This window comes from Orbicella faveolata, unplaced genomic scaffold, assembly GCF_042242905.1.
Source record: "Orbicella faveolata isolate gen_17 unplaced genomic scaffold, um_ofav_v1 contig_2, whole genome shotgun sequence".
In the NCBI taxonomy this organism is placed as follows: Eukaryota; Metazoa; Cnidaria; class Anthozoa; order Scleractinia; family Merulinidae; genus Orbicella; species Orbicella faveolata.
In genome coordinates, this window is record NW_028301547.1 from 6,235,036 (window position 1) to 6,245,000 (window position 9,965).

Here is a 9,965-nt window from a genome sequence, read left to right on the forward strand (position 1 = left end):
TACTTTTTACAAGTCTTCAATTTTGCTAATCTCTGACTTCATCCGTTATTTTGATATTTCAGTTAATAACGGACATGATCAGTTAATGTGTGGTGAAATTGCCTAAAATTGGTTGATCTAGGCCGGGCCGTTTAATTAACTCCTCAAAACATAGAGAGTGAAAACAAATTTTATAAAAGAGAATAAAAAGTAAAACTTCGATAAACTGTGTTAACCCTAGTTAAACTTTAAAGTCTCTAATCTCTATATCTTGCTACGCTTTTGCCTTTATATTATATATGCCTGGATTTCTGAAAACCGTGTCAATTTCAACACAACGCGCCTGCCACTTTTGCAGGAAATACAAAGGCATTTCAATAAATTTATCATATGCAGTCTATCACTTCACAGCCTACTCACCCACCTTGCTTATGTGTGGCTGGCTCGCTACTCGTCCCTAAGCCTGCACAGCAGGGTCCGCGAAGGCTGCCCTGCGAAGAAAATGGTCAGTTTTAAAGCCAAAAGTGCCTCACTCTGTTACCCATTCCACCCTCCTGGGTTAAGGCCCTTGGGGCTGGCTTGGAACCAACACCCTGGGATCTCTGCCACAACCCTCCTTTACGGAAACCCCCTGGGTTTTGAAGCACCGCACTGGCCTGACTGCCTGCGGCCGCTGGCAGTCAAGAGAAAGAGTTTTGCACCATTTTGACACCTTTATCAAAAATCTAGACATACATTGTTAGCCCAGATTGGGGAGTGAATGACGGAAATGTCTTAGAAGAAAGCAAAATCAGATTTCGGATCCCTTGCATCAGTCTCTCAGGAGAGGGAGAGACAGAGAAGCAAAAAGTTCAATCTTTCTGCACTAAGGGCTACCCTAAAAAGTTGACTTGACTCTACCACTTGTTGCTCATGATTAGACATAGTTGTTAAACAGAACCCAAGCCATTCCATCTTTTATTAAAGTTGATAACATAACTGTGTATTTTTATGTGTGGTCGAATGAAAGAACGTGAACCAACAGACACAGAAAGGTGTTGAAATTAAATTAAAGATAGTGTTTCCCTACAGTTTCAGAAGTCATTCTAATTCAAATAATAGGGAATCGTTTATTGTATACAGAACTTTCCTCGTGTAGCTAAATATAGTAAACATGGTGCACAGCTTCGCAACATTGTAGTTCTTAGTCTTGTCGTCATTCTTCAGTGGTCAGTACAATTTAAGTGCAGTAATAAAAAGCTTAGGCACAAACTAACGTTAGCAAAAATACAAAGTTAAGAAACTACGACGATCATAAATTAGCTAAAAAGTTGTCTTGTATCGTATTAAGAAGTGTTGCCGCTGAAGGGATTTTCCTTCAGAGTTTTTGTTTTCTTTTGGCGGGAATTCTTCAGGACCACCCATACTGCGCGTAATATTCATCCCAAGGATATATCGTTACAATATCTGCAGGTACGTGGATGTCGCAGCCTGGGCACAGTGCACAATCACACACTATCTTCACTCGGTTGGTTGTACATCCAGGACCTTGTACAGGGTAAACGCCAACATCAAAATCGAACAGGGTGGTATACAGGAATCGACTGTAGCTCCAGCCAATTTGACCCAGCTGACATCGTGGGATATTCTGTACAACGTAGAACAGTTCCCAGGGGGTTATTATATTGGCAAAGAAATAGGATTGCCGCGGGTGTATGTTCTCCCAGTCTTCAAAAGCAAAATGTTCCCGGATAACATGTTCTTCGCTTTCACTAGACGCGGTTAGGTAGTAACATATATCGCAGCTGGCCATTTCTCTCTCTGAGCAAACGGTTTTCGTCGGTTGTAGTCACGAATGGACTAGATTGTCCGATAATGCCATCATGTAGTCACGAATCCTTGCTAAATTTACGTTTCCGACGACTGTTTTTTGTTCTACACTGAGAATTAGTCCATATTTACTTTACGCAGAGAAATTTATTACTCAGTTCAAACCAACAGAAAAACATGATAGGTCACCATACTCGTTTGCGAGAAAATGACGATTTACCTCTATGGCGAGGTCCAGCCGTAAAGAAAAAGCCGCCATTTTTAAATACGACCGCGCTAATCACGAGTGAAATTATGCGCAGTAGGGATGCGCAATACAGTACTGGGGAATGACCTTGAGAGTGAATGCCTATAAAAATCGACCTAAATCGCCTGTCAATGGCACGAGTCGAAAAGTTGATTTCGCTTGTATTTTGTTCATAGATAGGTCCTAGTAAGAATAGAAGCGGACCATAGTTAATTTCTGTTAATACAGCTTTCTTTGGTAGAAACATGTCAAAAAACGATTTCGCCGCGGTTAGGCTCAAAATCTACTTTCGGTTTTGCTGAATTTTCTGAATATTTGATTGTTTCGCACGCCGCACAACAGCTACTTGAGAGTCTTTCAATGGTTTTTATATCCAGCTCAGGTCTTCATGATATGACTGAGCCCGAAACGAGATCGAACAGAAACGCAAAATATTACAATGTGTTGCAAACGAACTATAACACTAAAACATCGCCATATTTTTCTATAACTTAAATTTAAATGCCATAGAACACTTTCTACGGGTTTCGCTTGTATTTTGTTCATAGATAGGTCCTGGTAAGAATAGAAACGGACCATAGTTAATTTCTGCTAATATAGCTTTCTTTGGTAGAAATATGTCAAAAACGATTTCGCCCCGATTAGGCTCAAAATCTACTTTCGGTGTTGCTAAATGTTTTGAATATTTGATTGCTTCGCGCTCTGTACAACAGCTACTTGAGAATCTTTCAGTGGATTTTATATTCAATTCAGGTCTTCGTGGTATGACTGAGCGAAAAATAAAGTAAGTTGAAGTTAGTTTTGAGCCCGAAACGAGATCAAACAGACACTCAAAATTTTAAAATGTGTTGCAAGCGAATTATAGCTTCAAAACATCGCCATATTCCTTTATGGGCTATAACTTTAAATACCATAAAAACACTTTCTACGCATTATATACACACCCACCTGTTAGGATATTAAAAAATTTCTCTGGGCAAATGGTCTTAAGTCGCCCGCCTTGACCTGTGTTTCTCAAAGATTTCGCCCAAAATCCGTCGTTAGAATCCAATCTAATCTAATCTAAACTTTATTTGTAATGAAAATGTTAAAAGTAAAAATTAGAGCACTAGCTGCCTGGAATAACCATAAGGGCTAGCGGAGCCAGGCAGCCAGTTAACATCAGTATTAAATAGAAATGAAATACAGGTCAGTAAGAAAACTGAAGCACAAATGCACAAGGCCCAAAATTCACCGCCATCTTTCTCGCTGACCGCTGACCGAAAATGACAACCTCGTTCCCACGCCCCACCCCTAAGCCAGGGAAAAGACCCTGGGAACGAGGTTGCGAAAATGAATGAAACAATTGCGTGACGCGGATAGTCACTCTCGAATAAATATTCGTTTCCAACAATCCAATGAAAGCAATTTTTGAAACGTCGTTTGGATGAAATAATGGAAAATGTTTCTTTTTTGGTGTTGTTTAAGTAAGTATAAATATATATCTATATATATATTTCATTTGCATTGCAACACCCACGACATCCCTGATAGAGAACGTGACTGCAGTGCTCCGGGAAATGATTTTAACACTTAATTATTTCCACAAGATGACCCAGTTATTAATTTCACTGAAAACCAACAATACAGTGGCCGTTTTAGAGACACACTTAACCAATCCTCTATGGCTTATGGCAATTGAATCATTGACAAATAAAGTCAAGTGGAAATACCATAAATTCTATAAACTACAAACTACGTGACGTCATCTCAGCTCTTCTAGCTGTGTAGAAAATTTGTACCTACACAATGTGCTCAAACTCACCTAGAAAACCCGGAATTTCTTGAATTGAATTAGCCGAGGAAGAAATTGCGTTTGCGTTCCAACCTGGGACACGTTTGTTTTTAAAAAAATCCTACTATTCTACTCTTGTTGTTTGATTTATTAAGTGACATAATTAACACTATTCGCTATCTGTCCGAAATTTGCAGATCATAACATTGGTTGACAAGTAAACATTACAGTGGTCGATCTAATCTCGGGGTCCAGCGCCACCGGCCCATTTTGCTAAAAAAACATCAGAATATTTTTGCAGTCTCCTAAGGTGACTGATTCCTCAGAAGTAAACGTTTTCGAACGATTTTGTTTTTAAATATTTTTAATGCTCCCTACCAAGTACTGCTTCGAAAAATACAACAAAAAAGATAGGTGACCGTGCTCGGAAAAGCGATATGATGGACCGATCTTACCTCCGGTTAATGCCTGTACTGGTTCTAATCACGTTGGTTGTCTTATCGGTTCACGTTACATTTTGCAGCAAATGGAAGCAAAGTCTCAAGCACATGGAACAAAGTAATATATAATTTATGAGAAAAAAAAAATTAAACAACATTAACTCAAAACGTTCCTCGAGTGTTTCTTTTTTAATTGCCACTAACTCCCCATTTTTTTTTTAGCTAATATAAATTTCGCTTTTCTCCTGATCACCACTGCGAAAGAATTATCGTTGTAGCTATTTTCGTTAGTTTTGTATGAATTTTCAAAGTTTGTAAAATTGCTCTTTTCCATGTTCACGACCGAGGAATAGGGCGGAGAATGGGACGAGTTGGCTTATGACGCCATTTCGGGATAACAATGTTTTGTTTCTGAGAAGAATATATGCGAACATGCGATAGTGTGTGTCAAAATCGTTGCAGAATGCAAGGGAAATGTGTTGTTGGAGGCTGTAGCAATACAGGATGCATAGGATAGAGTATTCCTCGTCATTCAATACCTCTATCTCGATGAAATTCCACCAGAAACGAGAAAAAGACCAAAGAAGTGGGCTGATCTGTGCGAAGCTAAAGCCTGGGAGCCATCGAGGATTTCTTCAATCTCTGGTTCTCCGCCACTGTCAAAACCTAGAGAGTTTCATGGCCTGTATATTCTTCTCTATCTCTAGAGGAAAGCTTCACATTGTCAAAGTACTGCATAAGACACGAATTTGGGATAAGCTGGAAGCCATCTGACTATTCCGAACGCAAAGGCGGGGAATTTGAACTCCGATCATCTTTTCAGTTCAAATGCCCGACCCCAGGGAAATTAACTTTGGTCAAAAGAGTACAAATTCCCCATCCCAGGGATATTAGTGTTGTTCAAAAAACTGCAAATTCTCCACCTCTATCTAGAAAAAGGTATAGGTCTGTCAAAAAAATAATTAAACGTCAAAAAGTTGTAAATAAAAGGCTACAAAGCGACAACTTCAAAATGCAACGTCTGTTTAATATAGAAATGTCACCTAATTTATATTAAAATTGTGACGACTGCCTAAACTTATACCACTAAACAAGACTGAAAACATGGAAATTCTTATCACGGCTAATGTCCTACACCATCGTGACATTTTAATTACTTACATTTTAAACATGAACGATGGAAATAAAATGTTAACCTCTATCTGTAGTAGAGAAATATGAAAAAAAGCCCTATGAGAGGACTCGAGATTTTAAATGTATTCACTAATTCATAATGATACACTGCACATGGTAGGCTCGTAAAGTTCAATAATTCAATTTCGTTTTAATACTAAAATTATAACCATGCATAGAAACAACATGCATTGCAAATTCAATGAATGTATGAAGGTGAATACAGAACACTATCCCGTAAAATGGTTCATAATTTCAATTCATTTGAGCTTAAATTAAAAACAGTCTTACGTTATGTAGGATTCGGAAATTTGTTTCCATACACAACTTTCAAAATACAAATCAATGATGTGTAGCAATGGAGTTAACCTTTAACTAAGGAAAAACTAAGATCTGTAACAAAGGCCTTGTTTAGAGAATGTCAGCAACAATGTTCAGTTCAACACCAAACTTCTGAGCATCTCATGCACGGACAGCGATCTGGAACACTGTTTCGTTCCAATTCTGTACAGTTTGTTTCCAGTCATTCTCGGTCATCCAAGATGGCGGATATTGCGGATATCCAAGATGGCGTCGGTAGGGCTCAGTCTACTAACGGTTGAAGTCAAAAGTTCCGACCCCCCGGGGCTCGACGAATGATCAAAAGTCCCAACCACGGGCAGACTTGTTACGTCAAAACCCCCGCCTATGCCCGGCCTCCCCCTTCCCAGCGGCTTAACATTGATAGGTGTATAAAGGTGAGGAAATTTACACGGCAAATTAAACGCATCGCGTTTTTTGCCCTCGAAATAGAGATTTTTCTTACCGAATAGTAAACGAAACCTACGTCCTACAACGAAGCGATTAAGATTGTTGAGGCTTCGAACTGGTGAACTAGCTATGTATTTGTGAATTTTCAAAAAAACACACGCACGCCGGAGGTCGTAATCTGGCCGTGTTTGTCAATGGTCATTTCGTGTCATTTTGTTTGTTTGTTTGTTTTTTTTGCGATGCACATTTGTGGTGCCAAGTTTCAAGAACACTTCTTTAATACTTCTAGAGATATTGTTTATTTAGTATTTTACCATTTTTTAGTTGGAAACAGTATGACGTCATCACTGCTCTAATTTGCATAATAGAAAAACGTCAATATCTCTAAAACGAAAAAAGATATTTCAAAAAGAAAACGCCATTCTTCTTTATTTTGAAAAACCTTTCTAGTAAGCAGAAATTATTTGCTATGTCATATACACTTTCATTGCGGTAAAAGATACCCATAAGTACAATACAAGGCTTTTATCTGGAATGACTTATGCTCTTCCAAAAACCAGAACAAACTATGGAAACTTTAACATTGGAAATCAAGGTGCAAGGATCTGTAATGATATTAGTGATGATATTTAGCTTCTGCCAATTAAACATTTTAAGAAAAAGATCAAATCAAACATTATTGCAAGCTATCGGTAAATATTGAATATCTGTAACTCTGTATGTAAAGTGTACCTATTCTCATCAGTACACTGTATCATCCAACCATTTTTCATTAAATCTGTATGTATGATTCGTGTTAAACTATATGTACAGTATGTGCGTAACCTGGAAAAGCAATCCGTCGAGCATAGTAATCGTTCAAATTAATAGCTTACCGAGATACTGGCACTGTTGATGTCTCTTATTCATGATTTAAACTTTTAAGAGGCCCTGCGCCTAAGAAACGACCGATGATTTCCGGCTAAAAAATAAAATCGGCTGATTTTTATCTCCCAAGTAGAGGTTACCGAATACTATTTAAAAATGAATTTCTTTTGTTTCAGTTTCGCTTTAAACCAAAAATATTGAGCCGCAAACTTTTTCCGTCTGGTAGCAGCAAAATCAGGCCGAAAATATGCCCCCGCAAAAAACTGTTCAGAAATTACTATGGCAACGCAAAATAATGAGAAAACTACACAGTGTTGAAGAAAAAGGCCTTTTAATGCAATATCATTCGATAAACATCAAAAAACTTCCGAAGCGATTAAAAAATAAAGCTTCAAATATTGCATACTAAATTAGATGGAGCGTTGGAGCTGATTTTAAAATAATTATTTCTCAAAAGTTCAACGCTTTCGAAAGCAATCACAGTGATGAATCAGACATTGGAGGGATATACATCACGTTTCTGGAAAAACATTTTTCGGCCAAAGTATATTGACTTTGTACAAAGCGTTCAAAGTTACCGTGTTTACCGTTATCCTACTACTTCGGCGAAACACTTCTCTTTTACCAATACGGCCGTGGATAGCGTGTTAAACGCCACTTTAAACCTTGCTAGGCATTCAAAGACCATCCTGAGTAGAAGGATGTGTAATTGAAAGAGAAAGGAAAATGAAAAATACGCATAAAAAGAAAATAACTCGAAATTACCATCTGCTAACGAAAGTTGAATCAGGAAAATGTCGTCGTGTGACAGCGGCCATTGACGTCATTTGTCACGTCAAGTCGCAAGAGCGTGGGAAAACGAGTCTGCAATGTCCTTCGGACGATCAGCGGCTAGAGATCCAGTCGTGACCCCATAACTCAGACTACGCTGCGACCAAAACGGTGTGGCGGTTGAGGAAGTTTTTCTTTTTGAGTGACCATCGTTTGTGAAAAATAACGTAACATTCTTCCACTAAACGTTTTCTGGCCGGAAAAAAAATGTTTTCCTATTTGTGCATTCGTTTGGATTCCGCCGCTGTTTAGACAAATGACGTCAATGGCCGCTGTCACACGACGACATTTTCCAGATTCAACTTTCGTTAGCAGATGGTAATTTCGAGTTATTTTCTTTTTATGCGTATTTTTCATTTTCCTTTCTCTTTTAATTCTACGTCCTTCTACTCAGGATGGTCTTTGAATGCCTAGCAAGGTTTAAGGTGGCGTTTAACACGCTATCCACGGCCGTATTGGCAAAAGAGAAGTGTTTCGCCGAAGTAGTAGGATAACGGTAAACACGGTAACTTTGAACGCTTTGTACAAAGTCAATATACTTTGGCCGAAAAATGTTTTTCCAGAAACGTGATGTATATCCCTCCAATGTCTGATTCATCACTGTGATTGCTTTCGAAAGCGTTGAACTTTTGAGAAATAATTATTTTAAAATCAGCTCCAACGCTCCATCTAATTTAGTATGCAATATTTGAAGCTTTATTTTTTAATCGCTTCGGAAGTTTTTTGATGTTTATCGAATGATATTGCATTAAAAGGCCTTTTTCTTCAACACTGTGTAGTTTTCTCATTATTTTGCGTTGCCATAGTAATTTCTGAACAGTTTTTTGCGGGGCATATTTTCGGCCTGATTTTGCTGCTACCAGACGGAAAAAGTTTGCGGCTCAATATTTTTGGTTTAAAGCGAAACTGAAACAAAAGAAATTCATTTTTAAATAGTATTCGGTAACCTCTACTTGGGAGATAAAAATCAGCCGATTTTATTTTTTAGCCGGAAATCATCGGTCGTTTCTTAGGCGCAGGGCCTCTTAAGATTTGTTTAGTTTTAGGTAGCTTCTTTTTGCATTTACTTTTTCCCACTTTTTAGAAGGAGAAAAGGCCCGGAGGAGTACTCCCTTATATGGGCTATATAGGTATGTGCGGCCCCAAAGGGTAAGGTTTTTCAGCCGTTTTGGTCATAAATAGGTTATCGATTTTGGCGATTTTGGTCTTAAATAGGGTATGATTTTAACACTCTAGTGTTGAATTGGGTATGTTTCTTAGAAGAAGCTATTTTTTCATCATTATCAATAACACCGTGAACAAAAGCCCTTCATAACTTATGTTTAAGGCAACTGTGCCAGCTACAAAGGTCATTAACAGGGTATCGAATTTTTGGCCAGGTCATAAATAGGATGGCAAAAATCGCAGATTTTGGTCATAAATAGGGTAAAGGTTTTGGGAGGTGGGCCGTACACCCCTACCCAACTTTTCTGGTAGTACACCCCCCCCCCCCCCCCCGGGGGAGAAAATGTCGATAAGCTGACTGGTACAAATAAAAACGTCCCAATCGGGAATCGATCCGTGGAAATCAACAAATACAAATTTAATCACTACAGCGTTCCTTCTGATCACGTAAGGCTACAAACCAATAATATCAACCTATTATTACGCTTAACAAATGAACTTGGAACGATTTTCTTTCTACAACTCGTTCTTGTAATTAAAATGATAAAAAAATAGAACGACAGCCTAAAACGACATAGCAGTAACACCCGAACGCCAAGTAAATTGCTGTGCGGCGTGCGAAGCAATCAAATATTCAGAAAATTCAGCATAATCGGAAGTAGATTTTGTGCTGGCGAAATCGTTTTTCGCAAATTTCTTGCAAAAAAGCTGTATTAGCAGAGACTATGGTCCGTTAGTTTTCTAGCTATATATAAAAATGCATCACAGTTCGCTGTAAACCGCTGATCAGGATTGATGACCTCTGTGAAAGCCGAAATAACGGTCGCACAACAGTAGAAGTTGAGAAGAAATAACATTCTGTTTTTTGTTAAAACAACGGAGTCATTCACATAGAATAAAATTTGGTAAATGATAAAAAATACAGTGAATA